This window comes from Gorilla gorilla, chromosome 8 (assembly GCF_029281585.2).
Source record: "Gorilla gorilla gorilla isolate KB3781 chromosome 8, NHGRI_mGorGor1-v2.1_pri, whole genome shotgun sequence".
NCBI lineage: Eukaryota > Metazoa > Chordata > Mammalia > Primates > Hominidae > Gorilla > Gorilla gorilla.
The window spans coordinates 34670250-34682633 of record NC_073232.2 but is presented as its reverse complement, the minus strand read 5'-3'; the positions used below and the strand labels follow the sequence as shown (position 1 = coordinate 34682633).

General features: G+C 42.6%; 1 protein-coding gene and 1 long non-coding RNA gene across 3 annotated transcripts in view; one reads left to right on the top strand and one right to left on the bottom strand.

The window, feature by feature from the left end:
- Positions 1–12384, bottom strand: part of LOC101140681 (uncharacterized) — an 80395-nt gene that overhangs the window by 36111 nt on the left and 31900 nt on the right. For both annotated transcript variants that reach the window (XR_008668776.1, XR_002007473.3), the window contains exon 2: positions 1020–1106. This is a non-coding gene — a long non-coding RNA (uncharacterized lncRNA). The remainder of the gene's footprint in view (positions 1–1019; positions 1107–12384) is intronic.
- LOC109028431 (uncharacterized) overlaps positions 1–12384 on the top strand; it is a 98228-nt gene that overhangs the window by 78555 nt on the left and 7289 nt on the right. The gene's annotated exons all lie outside the window — the stretch shown is intronic.

Below are 12384 nucleotides of genomic sequence, written 5' to 3'. Positions count from 1 at the left end.
TGTGTATATATGTCACATATTTATATGTCTGTCTATCCATCTATCTAGAATACTGGTTCACTCTACTTCTAAATTGTAGCCCAACACATACCTATATCACAATTAATTACTGATTTCTCTGCTGAATATTTACATTTTTTCCAATGAACATCATTATACTTGTTTCCTTGTACATATATGTGAAATTTTTCTTTGGTTATATACTTGGAAGTATATTTTCTGGGTCGTTTTATGACTTAGAAAAATGTGTGTGACTGTGTGTGTGTCTGTGTGTGTGTGAGAGAGAGAGAGAGATGACACTTGGGGACTGAAGCTGGCATTAAAAGGTGTAGTGACCACACCAGGTCCTCCTCCCTTCCATGTCTCCCCTGGGCCCAGGACCTCCCTGGTGGCAATGGTGATTCTCTGTGTGGCCTCTCCATTCCCTTCTCTCTTCCTACTGGCTCCGTCTGCTGTTGCATTTCTGTTTCATCACCACGGTAGCTCTTCAGAGTCATGGCTCATTACTGCCCAGCCTCTATCTCATAGCGCTTCCGAGCTTCTGACCCCTCCATTGACTCAATCTCTCTCTGTTGCTTTATTTAAACTCTTTGGAACCACCATACAGTAGTCTTGTTCGTTTTCTGAACCAGGCTTTAGTGATGGGTGCTCCATCTCTCTCTGCTGATTTATTTAAACTCTTTGGAACCACCATGCAGTCGGCTTGTCTGTTTTCAGAACCAGGCTTTAGTGATGGGTGCTGCCCTCCTGTGGCTGCTGCAAATTGGAGATGGGCTGGGGGCTTGGGTGCTGCAATGCAATCTTCATGCCAACAGGGCCATGGGTGAGAGGAAGCTTGCCTTAGAGGGAGGGGTGATAATGGCCAGCATTCTGAGTCTGGTCTGTCCACTACACTCTTATTTTCCCCCAGAACTCAGCCAGAGCCTCTCTTCAGGACACGTTCCTGACCTCCCTGTCTGATTTAGATGATCACTTTTATTTCACGACCCCACATATAACTCTATGATCATGTAGAGTACCGTGATCTGTTCTTTCTGATAGATGTTAGTCAGCCTGATAGCAGGAACCACTTCTTGCCTGGCTTTGCCCAGGCCCCAGCACAGCATCTGAAACACATTAGATGATTAATAAATGAAAGAGGTTGAGTGGATAAAAAATGCCCCAGATACTAGAATAGTCAGGGAACGCTTTATTGTTGAATTGGATCTTGCACAGGTCCCTACATTTAATCTGATTACATTGGGCTTTTTCAAGCTTATCAGATTGTTTTCTCTTAATTTCAGGTAGGCGGACCTCAATCTCATGGCAAACTGAGCACATGTTTCTCTGACCCTTTCTGTGAGCTCTTTGCTCCATCTTCACTCTCTCCAATCACCCCCACTTCCCCACCGATCTTCCCACATACACAACTTTAAAACTTTCCCCAGGTATCTAGATCTGTCCAAATTCTACCCAAGAGCGCAGGGCCCTTGAAGCCAAGTGGAAAACAAAAAGTCAAAAGAGCATCAAAGAAGTCTTGAATCTGGGATGGTCAACTAAGAGTGTTGGAACAAAGGAAGAGATGGTGAGAGGGTAGAGAGTTTGCAATTGGGATCGTGGAGGGGTGGTGGCCCTGGACACAGGGCAGAGCATGGTGGAAGGAGAGGCTGCAGGAGGTGAAGAACTGGTTACTGGAGGAGAGGAAGGTAGGGAAGGGAGGCCAGGGGATTGGAGGGGGCATTTGTGGCCACTGACTCACCAAGGAGCCTCATGAGGATGGCACTGAACAGACTGTGTCAAGGAAGAGGTGCTAACCTTATTGAGAGATGAGAGGAGCTCAACTCAGTGATGCATAAAGGGACGTAGCAATGACGGGTGGTGGGTGGTAGTCTGAGAATGTGAGGACTGTAGAGGGAAGAGGAAACACGGTCTTTAGTCACTGTGAGGGGCACACCCAAAACCAATGTGGGATGTGGAGAGGAAACAGCTGCCCCTTCGAGGGGCCATAAGAGGCAGAGGCCTCAGAGCAGCAAAACAGTAAAGGGACCCATCAGAGAGGTGGCTGAGGATACAAGGATTTTACCTAAAACTGACCGTGATCCCAAAGGGTGTGGTGGCAGTGTTTCAAAAGTCGAGGGTGATGGGAGGTGGGGTCAGGGTAGCAGAGGGGCTTCACATGTTGGGGTGACATGGAGTCTAGGCCTTCCTGTGGATAAGAGTCACATGGGAGAAAGGGCACAAGGAGATGCCTCCAATGGCCTCAACACGGTCAGTGCTTGCGAAGCTTCAGGGCTGGGGGCAGGGAATGGGGTTCTTTTCAGAGACATGCAGAGCTTTGGGGTGCCCTGTTTGTGCCTAACAGTGGCTGGGTGGAAGCCGAGAGCGTGGGATTCTGGGTCGACGTCAGCTAGGCTGAGACCGGCTGCCCGTGAGAACCATGATCTGGCTGGAGGCACCTGCATCATTATGATGGCTGTACTCACCTTTCTCCCTTTCTCTCTCCTCTCATAACCCACCCCACGTGTGGCTGGCCCTGCCCTCTGCTCCAACCTGGAAGTTTTCGCAGGCCTCCCAGTATTGCCTGGGGACCTGGGGATGGAAAATTCCTGAGACTTCCAGGTGAGGTCGGCAAGAGGGTTGCTCCCTGTCCTCCAGCACAAGAGAATTCGCTGCATACCACTCCACTCTCCTCATGTCCTCGGGCCATTGTGCCTTCCCCTAGGACTCCCTCATCTAGCACATCCCATCAGTAGATTTTACTTTTGGTCAGTGTCAATACAGTGTCCATTTATTTCACAATTTCACTGAGAATTGCCCACCAATTTTGCCTCTTTTTAGAAAAAAAAAGTCTATTTTTACAAAGACATGGAATCAACCCAGGTGCCCATCAGCAGTGGACTGGATGAAGAAAGTGTGGTTCAAATACACCATGGAATACTGCACAGCCATAAAAAAGAACAAAATCATGTCCTTTGCCACAGTGTGGATGCAGTGGCGGCCATTATCCTAAGTGAATTAATGCAGGAACAGAAACCCAAATGTTCTCATTTTTAAGTGGGAGCTAACCATTGGATACACGTGAACATAAAGATGGCAACAATAGACACTGGGGACTCCAAAATGGGGGAAGGAAGGACGGAGGCAAGCACTGAAAAACTATTGGCCAGGTGTGGTGTCTCATGCCTGTAATCCCAGAACTTTGGGAGGCCAAGGAGAGTGGATCACCTGAAGTTAGGACTTCGAGACCAGCCTGGCCAACATGATGAAACCCTGTCTCTACTAAAAAATTAAAAATTAGCTGGGCATGGTGGCAGGCTCCTGTAATCCAAGCTACTCGGGAGGCTGACGCAGGAGAATAGCTTCAACCCAGGAGGCAGAGGTTGCAGTGAGCTGAGATCATGCCACTGCACTCCAGCCTGGGCGACTAGAGCAAGACTCCATCAAAAAACAAAACAAAACAAAAACAAAAAACAAAGAAAAAAAACTATTGAATATTATGCTCACTTCCTAGGTGACAGGATCACACACACCCCAAACCTCAGCAACATGCAATATACCCAGATAACAAACCGGCACATGTACCCCCAGAATTGAAAATAACAGTTTTTTAAGGCTAATTTTGTAACCATTTAAAAATTGAAAACAAAATATAATGGATAAGTTAATGTTGCTATGCTTATTTTACAACCTAATTATCACAATTAGAATTTAAATTTCCTACAAGTGACTCCAATTCAACTGTTATCCAGGGAAAATGCCATTTTATGAGGCAGTAAACTCTAGCAGAAAGAAAAAAAGCCAGCGTTGAAACAGTTTTTCCTTTTCACACAGGTCCTGGGTCAGATTTTTAGCTGCATAAAATCTTAATAGTTTTCATCTACATGTGGTCATTCACCTAATGGTTACAGCTTTGCCTTGTTCAGGGACAGGACCATGTCTCTTCCTGAAAGCTGAGCTGTGCTGGTGAGCAAAGTGCTGAGGGGATCTGGCCTTACTCACTCCACAACCCCCTCAGCCCCCAGAACTCTCTGGAAGTAGGCTGTGATCCAATACAGAGCCACATCATCCTGGGAATATTCCCAGGATCTAGTCTAGGGTTGTAGTGGAAAGGGTCCAAGGATGTTAAGGCTGAGATCAGACAAGGATGCTCTGGGAAGCCAGATTCTGCATGTTAGCATGGCAAGCCACAAATCTTGCAGCTTTCTCCCGTGAAAACCACAGTGGCCCTTTGGGTTCTCTCCTTTGAAGATAGATCCGCACCTATCAGGCACAATGTGGCTCTGTTGAAGGTTAATGCTGAGAGCCTTAACCCCATCGTCCTTCAGAGACAAAGCAGAAGCTGCCTCTGATCATCTGAGCTGGCAGGTGCTTCCTCAAGGAGCCCTGTGGAAAGTCACCATTCCTACACCTGGTCCCATTGTGTCCTGTGGCTCTCAGCAGTAAATGACTTTGTCTAAGATTACATTCAAAAAAGAGTTAAATTCCTGAGTGAGGAAAATTCAAAGCCCCCTCAAGTATTGCTCTTGTCAAGAATTGGTATCGTGGGCTGAAAGGCCACATTCTGCAATAAGAGATTAAGGGACTCACAGGGACAGGCAGTGCTGGAGGCCCTGCGAGAGGCTGGGGGCCTGAGGGAGTTGCTGCCACTTCACTGAAGGATGTTAGAGCCAATTGTGTGAGAGGAGAGCTCACAGCCTGCCAGGACTCCACGTGGCGGGAGGGGCTGGTACAGATGTGTGGAGAACTCAGAGACCATCTGGGCAGTGCAGATGGGTTTAATTCTTCCTTGATCTTCTGCCATTTTTGAGCCAACCTGTTGTTCCAAGATTCTTTGTGATGTCCTCTGTACTTGCCCGGTTGGCCACGCTTGCTACTTTGATAGAGGCGTTGGATCTTCTCTCTGCCATCCTCTTAGGATCTTGTTTTTTTCCAAAGTGGTCACAGAAATTTGAACTTCAGTAGCTAACTGTGGCTGAACTGTTAATATAAGTGAACTTAAAAATGTGACTTTCTTATCACTCTGGGGGATCTTCAAGCTCTTCCCTGGAGAAGTCTAAGAAAGGCTACAGAACCATCAGGAGAGAAGGCCAAAATGTCACGTCCATCAGGTTCCAGGTACTATCCATGATAGCATTACCCAAAAGCTTATGCATAACAATCAGAGGTCATTTTAAAAAGCCAGCTAGTCAGAGAGGGAACTGTCTTTGGTGTCAATGCACACAGCCTTGGAGGCAATGGTGCCCCCAATCTTCTGCTTCCTTTTGAAGAGACGTCTGCAGGCTGAATTTCACAGTTACTGTCTTTTGTGTCCCCACAAAATCCTTGTTGGTTTTCTAGTAACCCCCCGGATGACCTGCACAGTTATCATGGTGTGAGCAGATGTGAGGTGGTCTCCATCATCTATCAAGCTGGACCTGAGCTCCTAGGTTGTTCCTTTGCGTTCATCAAAGGCTTGGTTTTCACCAGCATCTTTACACAGTTTTATTTATTTATTTGCTGCATTAAAAAACTACATCCAAACCCAATGGCATGAATCATTAGTGATATATCTCTTCTTACGATTTTGTAGGTCCACCACATAGCTCTTCTGTTTCATGTGATGTTGGCTGGAGCATTGGGATGTCTGGAAGTTTCCAAGTGTCCTCACTAGCCTGGCTAAATGCTGGTTGGGAGCTCAACTGGGGCTTGGCTAATAAGGCCTTTGATTCTCTTCTAGTGGATCTTGGCATGTGGCTGATAGGGCTTCCTCTCATCATGGCAGCAAGGAGTGAGAAGCTTAAAGGGCAGGAGGAGTTGGCTGTTGCTCAATGTTGTATATGTTTTGACTTCTTTCCATTCCCATTGGGCCTAAACTTTGGAAACTCAAAAGCTAAAAGCTAAAACTAGATTAGCTTACACTATTTTTTTTTTTTTTTTTTTTTTTTGGTGGTGGTGGTTGGGGAGATGATGAGGCCCAGAGAAAAAGGAAGTATCTGTTTAAAGAAATTAGCTGACATTTCACAAAAGGACATCCCATTATGCTTATTTTAACACTACATAAGTTTTGCATAATATCTTGTTTCATTGCTATGCAGATTTTTCACCCTTGGTCTAAGACTCTTAGCTTTCTGTAATTACATCTGCCATTTAACACACACAGCAGGACTGAAGGATGTCTCTGCAATAATTAATTCTGAAATCTGTTGATTTAGGTAAAACTGAACACTTTTTTAAAATAACAAGAATAGTGTATTGCATTTTTATGAAAGCATTTGGTCTATCAATCTGGTAGGCAGAATAATGACCTCCCCCAAGATGTCCATATGCTAATCCCCAGAACCTGTGCATATGTTATTTTACTTGGCAAATGGGACTTTGTGGAGGTGATTAAAGTTAAGGACCTTGGGATGGGAAGATGATCCTGGATTACCTGTGTGTGCCCAATGTAATCAAAGGTGTTCTCTTAAGTGGGGAACCTTTCCTTGGGTATGCTCAGAGAAACAGATAGATCTGTGGAAGTAGGTCAGGGAGATGCTCCGTTCCTGGCATTGAGAAGAGGCTACAAGCCAAGGAATAAAGGAGGCTTCTAGAAGCTAGAAAATGCAAGGAAACCTATTTACCCCTAGAGTCTCCAGAAAGGAAGATAGCCCTGCAGATACCTAGATTTTAATCCAATGAGACCCACATCAGACTTGTGGCCTACAGAACCACAAGGTAATGCATTTGTTTTGTTTTCAGCCACAAACTTTTTACAATCTCCTATCAGTTTGCTCAATGCTACTGATGATTGTTTCTACGAGGAAGCTTTCTAAAAAAACAAACAAAAAAACTTTCTTTTTTTGTACTTTTGCATTGCTTAGATTCCTCAAAAAAGTGTGCACTTTTTTTTTTTCAAAATAATGATTTTCTGAGGAGAAGGAAGAGAAGGAGAGGCATAAGGAGAGGAAAAAGAAGAAAGCAAGGCAAAGGCAGAGGAGAAGGAAATACAGAAGATTCTGGGACACATTTCTACTCAGATTTTATGTCCCATTGGACACTTCTTGGCCAAAACAAAGCTAGCCTCATGCAGAAGAAGCTGAATGTTAGGCAGAACCAGCTGGTGGCTTCTCTGTCCCTTCATATGCTCATGTGTGGCTGCCACATGAATCCTGAGGAATCTGCCTCACTCAAAGGGAGTGTTGGCATGGGGGAGTGTTGATATATATTTTTTGGATTAAAAAAACTATGCTGAATTTTAAAAATTGCTTTTGATGTCATGAATTCTCAATAGCCTCTGATGTGTGTTTCTGAAGCTCATTTCACGGGGATTGCATTTTCTCTCCTTGACTTATTTCTGATGAGACCAGGATGCCTTGCAGCTTTTGCTTGGCTTTTCCTGAGCACTGGGGCCTTGCCATCAGCTTCTTGGCATTCGTCTGTGTTGTCCTCACAGCAGCCTGAGTGATCCTTTCCAACACGTCTTGTCACAGTTTTCCTTGCTCAGGGCAATCTGTGGCTTCCCGCCTTGCTCTGAGTAATGCCAAAGTCCTTTCTGTCATCTGCAAGGCCCATCATGAGCTGGTCCCTGTCCCCTCTCTGACTCACCTCCATTCCTTTCCCACCTGCTTCTGCCGCCACAACCAGGCTGGCCTCCTTGATTTCCATCATCACTTGAAGAAAGTGCCCCCTCAGGGCATGACACCTGCTTTACCACTGCCTGCAGGGCTCTGTTCTCAACAGCTCTGGGGTCTGTTCACTCATTCTTTTGGAAATCTGCTCAAACGCCTCTTTTCAGAAAGGTCTCCTTGTCACTCTACCTAAATGATCCCTCTATCTCCTATGACTTGCTTTTTTTCCTTTAAAGAAATTATCATCAACTGTCATACTTCACATATGGAATATATAATGTCATACTATATTTATATAATGCCTATATATGGACTTATACATGTATATAGACACAAATATAGACATTATGTAAAGTCTAATATAATGTATTAATACAACAATAATAACTATATGTAGTATAAACAACATATATACTATACATATATACATATTGTGTATGCTGTATATATACACTCTATAATATATACTATGTTATATATGCTGTATATATAGTATGCATACAATATATATACTGTATATACTATATATAGTAGTATATATAATATTATATATAGTATAGTATATATAGCATACTACATTATAATATATAGTATTATCTTATAGTATTCTATGTAGTATATATAGTATTCTATATATAGTATTATAGTATTCTATACTATGTTATATATAATTTACTGTATTAACATAATATACTATATATCATACTAATATAATGTACTATACTAGTACCTATAATATACTATATATAATATATAAATATACTATAAAACAGTATTATATTTGTTATGTTATAGTATTAATATAGTATATACACTACATGTAATATAGGGTATATATAGCATATACTATATAGTATATATTATATAGCCTATATATACTATATATAGTAAATATAGTATATAGTATATGTATATATTGTCTATGTAGTATATACTATATAGAATGCCATACTACACATATATAACCTTTAGTGTATATGATGTCATATTACATATATAATAAACATACATGCACATGTATAAGTGGATGTGCATTTATTTGTTGATGAATTGTTTCTAACCAGTAAGAATTTAAGCTCCATGATGGGAGGGACTTTTTTTTATTCTGAATCTTTATTGCACATCCTAAGTTTTGGTAATATTTGGTGAATGAAATATGTTGTAATGAATGTATAAATGACAGTTAAACTTAATATTTTTCCAGTTAAACTGCATGTATGCATCTGTGTATTCCTATGTGTCCATAAAAAGCAATGTTTTGAAATACGAGGACCAGAAGACGCCTGCCTTAGAAAAACCTAAGGATTTTGTTTAAAATGCCTATTTCGGGGCAGAGACACTGAGTCTGAATGCCTGTGGATGGGTTCTAAAATCTGCTTTGATAGCAAAGTCCTCATGAGACGCTCTCACCAAAGCGTGAGATCCAGTGGTCTGTGAAGTCCTATGAAAGAACGGATCCAAGAGAAATGCAGATTACTATATTCCCTCCAAGACTTCACTTCCCTGTTTTGATGGAGAGATAGCATGTCACCTAGAATAACGCAGGAAAAAATCACTAGAACCGAATGATACCATGCAAACAAAACACATCAGTGGTGATGTATTGTAATTATGATCAGCCCTTCTTTACACAAATTTTAAGAGACTCCAAGTCTCCTGTGTTTACACAACCAGTGTTATAATTGGACAGCCGGGCTCTTTGTCATTTCCCAGGCTCTCAAAATTAGATAATTTTAAAAACATCCACAGCAGCAGAAACCACAGCAATAAAACTAATGGCAATTTTCTTTCCTTCTGAGAAGAGTTCCCTGTCTTTGGGTCTTCTGTTTAACCCTATGTGGGGTTTTATCTAACAAGCATGCAAGACCTGGAGATCTTGTATGAACCTAACAACAGAGACACCCAGACTCTAGGTGAGCCCAGTGATGATGAAGCAATCCTCAGGGGAGTCTGTAACTTGGGCCTGGGTGTTGAAGTCACCCATGCTTCAAAGTAATTGATAATTATTTTTACCTATTCTTTCATTCCAAAATATTTACCAATGGTATATGGGGTTATTATAACAATATACATTATCATCATCATTGCTAACTTTTTTGGACATTTACTATGTATCTGGTTCTGTTGCCATTTATGTTGTTAACTCATTTAAACATCACTGCAACTCACTGAGGCAGGTACTGTTGTTATCATCCCCCATTTATAGAAGAAGAACACACAGCATAGAAAGCTACTACATAGATGCTGAAGTAATAAATCACATTGAGTCAAGGCACTTACATAAAGGGAAAAAAACCCACAATTTCCATAGAAGAAAATAGAAGAAAATCATTTCAAGTTATTTTGGGACCAAGGACAAAAAGGGTTCAGACAGGGGAATTACGGAGAGATGAACATTTAAGCTGGATATTAAAATTTTATAGGAATTATAGACTCAGAGATGATGTGTGGAGAAAAAAGTGGGCTGTGAGGAGGAGGGGGAAGGCATCCCAGGCAGAAAAATCCTCAACAGTGTATCCATGCAAAAATGAGCATCTGGACCCTTGAGTGGGACGCACCAGTGCCCACCAGGATTTGGGGTTTCAAGGGTATTACACTTTGCTGGACTTGAGGCCTTGCCTTGAACTCTTGAGTTTCTCTGCTCACCAATGGGATCAATTGGTTAGTCCCGATTCCCAAATTAGCCCGGGCATTGACCACAAAGCTTAGGAAAAAGATTTTAGTAAAAGTTTTTAATACCATATGTTATACAGTGAATTAACTCAGGAGTTGGGTCCGTACCTCTGCTCCTGGGCCCTAGAACAGGATTTGAAGCTCTACCTTCTGGGCGATGTCTTCAAGTCTCCTGTTACCCGGAGAAAGAGAGCAGCAGAGCTCAGAAACCCAGCACGGCAGGGCTGCAGATCGAAATGCCTCCTCTTCCGACAGTATTTTCACGCACCCTCAAGATTAAGAATCCCTGCTTTTTTTTTTTTTTTTTTGCTAACTGCACTGTTTCTTTTCTCTCTTGGTTTCATTTTTGACCCGAAACAAACAAACATTGGATCTTGTGAGAACCAGCTAAGTTGCTGCTCTGTCCTTTGGGTTGAGAAAGCTGGGGAGAAATTCACTGAAGACTAATTTAAATCATTTCCCACTTTAGACCCTCACTGAAGAGTATTAGAAACATCTAGGTTGAGAAAGATTTGTATCCTTTCATCATAAAGAATAGCTTCTTCACTTTATACTTGTTAGGAAAAAAATTTCTCTGGAATGCAAATAACAGAATCCTACATAGAAATAGGATTAAAGAGTGAGACAGGGTAGGGTGGGGTGGGCTACAGGGTGGAAATGTGTGTGTTAGGAGAGAGAAAGGAGGGGGATAAAATATTATCCATAAAGTTGGGCTCTCCATCTGGGGCTGATGGAAGAAGAAATTTGCCTACCTTCATTGTGTAGGATTTGAAGTCCTGGTACCCAAAGGCAAAGCATCTTTGTGGGGTGTGTTCCATATCATTAACCCTGGTCATGCATGGCATTTTTCCTGGAGATAATTTCCTCTCCTAGTCTATCTATGTCAAAAATGAAATATTTAGAGTCTGTAGCTATTCTACAAGAAAGCTACATGAAACATTGTAGCTTCTTAATTTAAATGACTGATCACCCTCAATCACGTAATTCAGGCCTCACATGGGGAGGGGGTGGCTAACTACACAGCCTTTGTTAACTGTGTAATTCCTGATTTCCTTTCTTCCTACTTTCTTCTTTCTTTATGCAATGTAAGCTATAAGTACCTGGGGTAATATTAAGGTTTTACTGGGAGTACAAAATAAGGGTATGTGGACATGCAAAATCCAAGCTCAACCATATGTAAACAAAGTCATCCTAAGTTATATTTGATAAAAGGGTGGATATAGACTATGAATGCCAAAGTTCAGAGACCAGGACAAAGCTAAGGAAGGGAATGGCCTTTAGGGGGTGCTCAAGATGGGAGGTTGGTTGAGACAAGGCTTGTGACAGGGCATCGACAACAGTCTGGGGGAGGATGCAGGGGCCTTCCAGCAGGGAGGCAGCCAACCACATCAAGGTGCATCCCCACAGGTCAGTGCGCATCCCGCGGATTCATGCCATTGTGTATACTTGGTTTTCCAGTATGCTTTCACTTCCAACAGCCAGCACCTGTACCTCTTTGAGTCCTGTGCCTGGGCCAGTGCCGACTTGGGTGAAGGTTGCCAGAGTCTGCTTTCTGCACACATGGGTGACTCTTATCCAGTGGCTCTGTGTGCTGGAGTATAAGTACTCCAGTTCTTTTACCCCTAATGGGACAGTTTGATGTGGGAACTGCTCTACCTCCAAAGCTCTCCTGTGAGGTTGAGCCAAACTCACCTTCCTGGGGACTTCACCTGGTAATTCAGCCTTGTTTACCTCACTTCCCATTCCTGTTCCACTCCCCAATCACTTAACCAGTTTTTCCTGGTAATACATTCTGAAAAATCACTTTCACGTGAATCCTTGTCTCAGAGGCCATGTGCTTCTATGGAACCCAACCAGAATGCTTGGCAGGCATGTCCCAGTCAAGACAGGTGAGCCAGATTACTATTGCTCAGTGACATTAGCCTTGCAGATCATTTTTTCTCCTCCACACCCACACTTTCATTCCATGATCACCAAACAGCTTCCAACTATAAACCCTCTTTTCATGTGGCTTTTATACAAAGAGAGAAGGCAGAAAGAACATTTCTAGCTCACTTTGGCAGTTTTATTTCACAGTGTACATTTGGAGCTCTGGATTATATGTTAGTCTCTCAAGTGCCATCAATGCAACTCTGGCCCCAAGAGT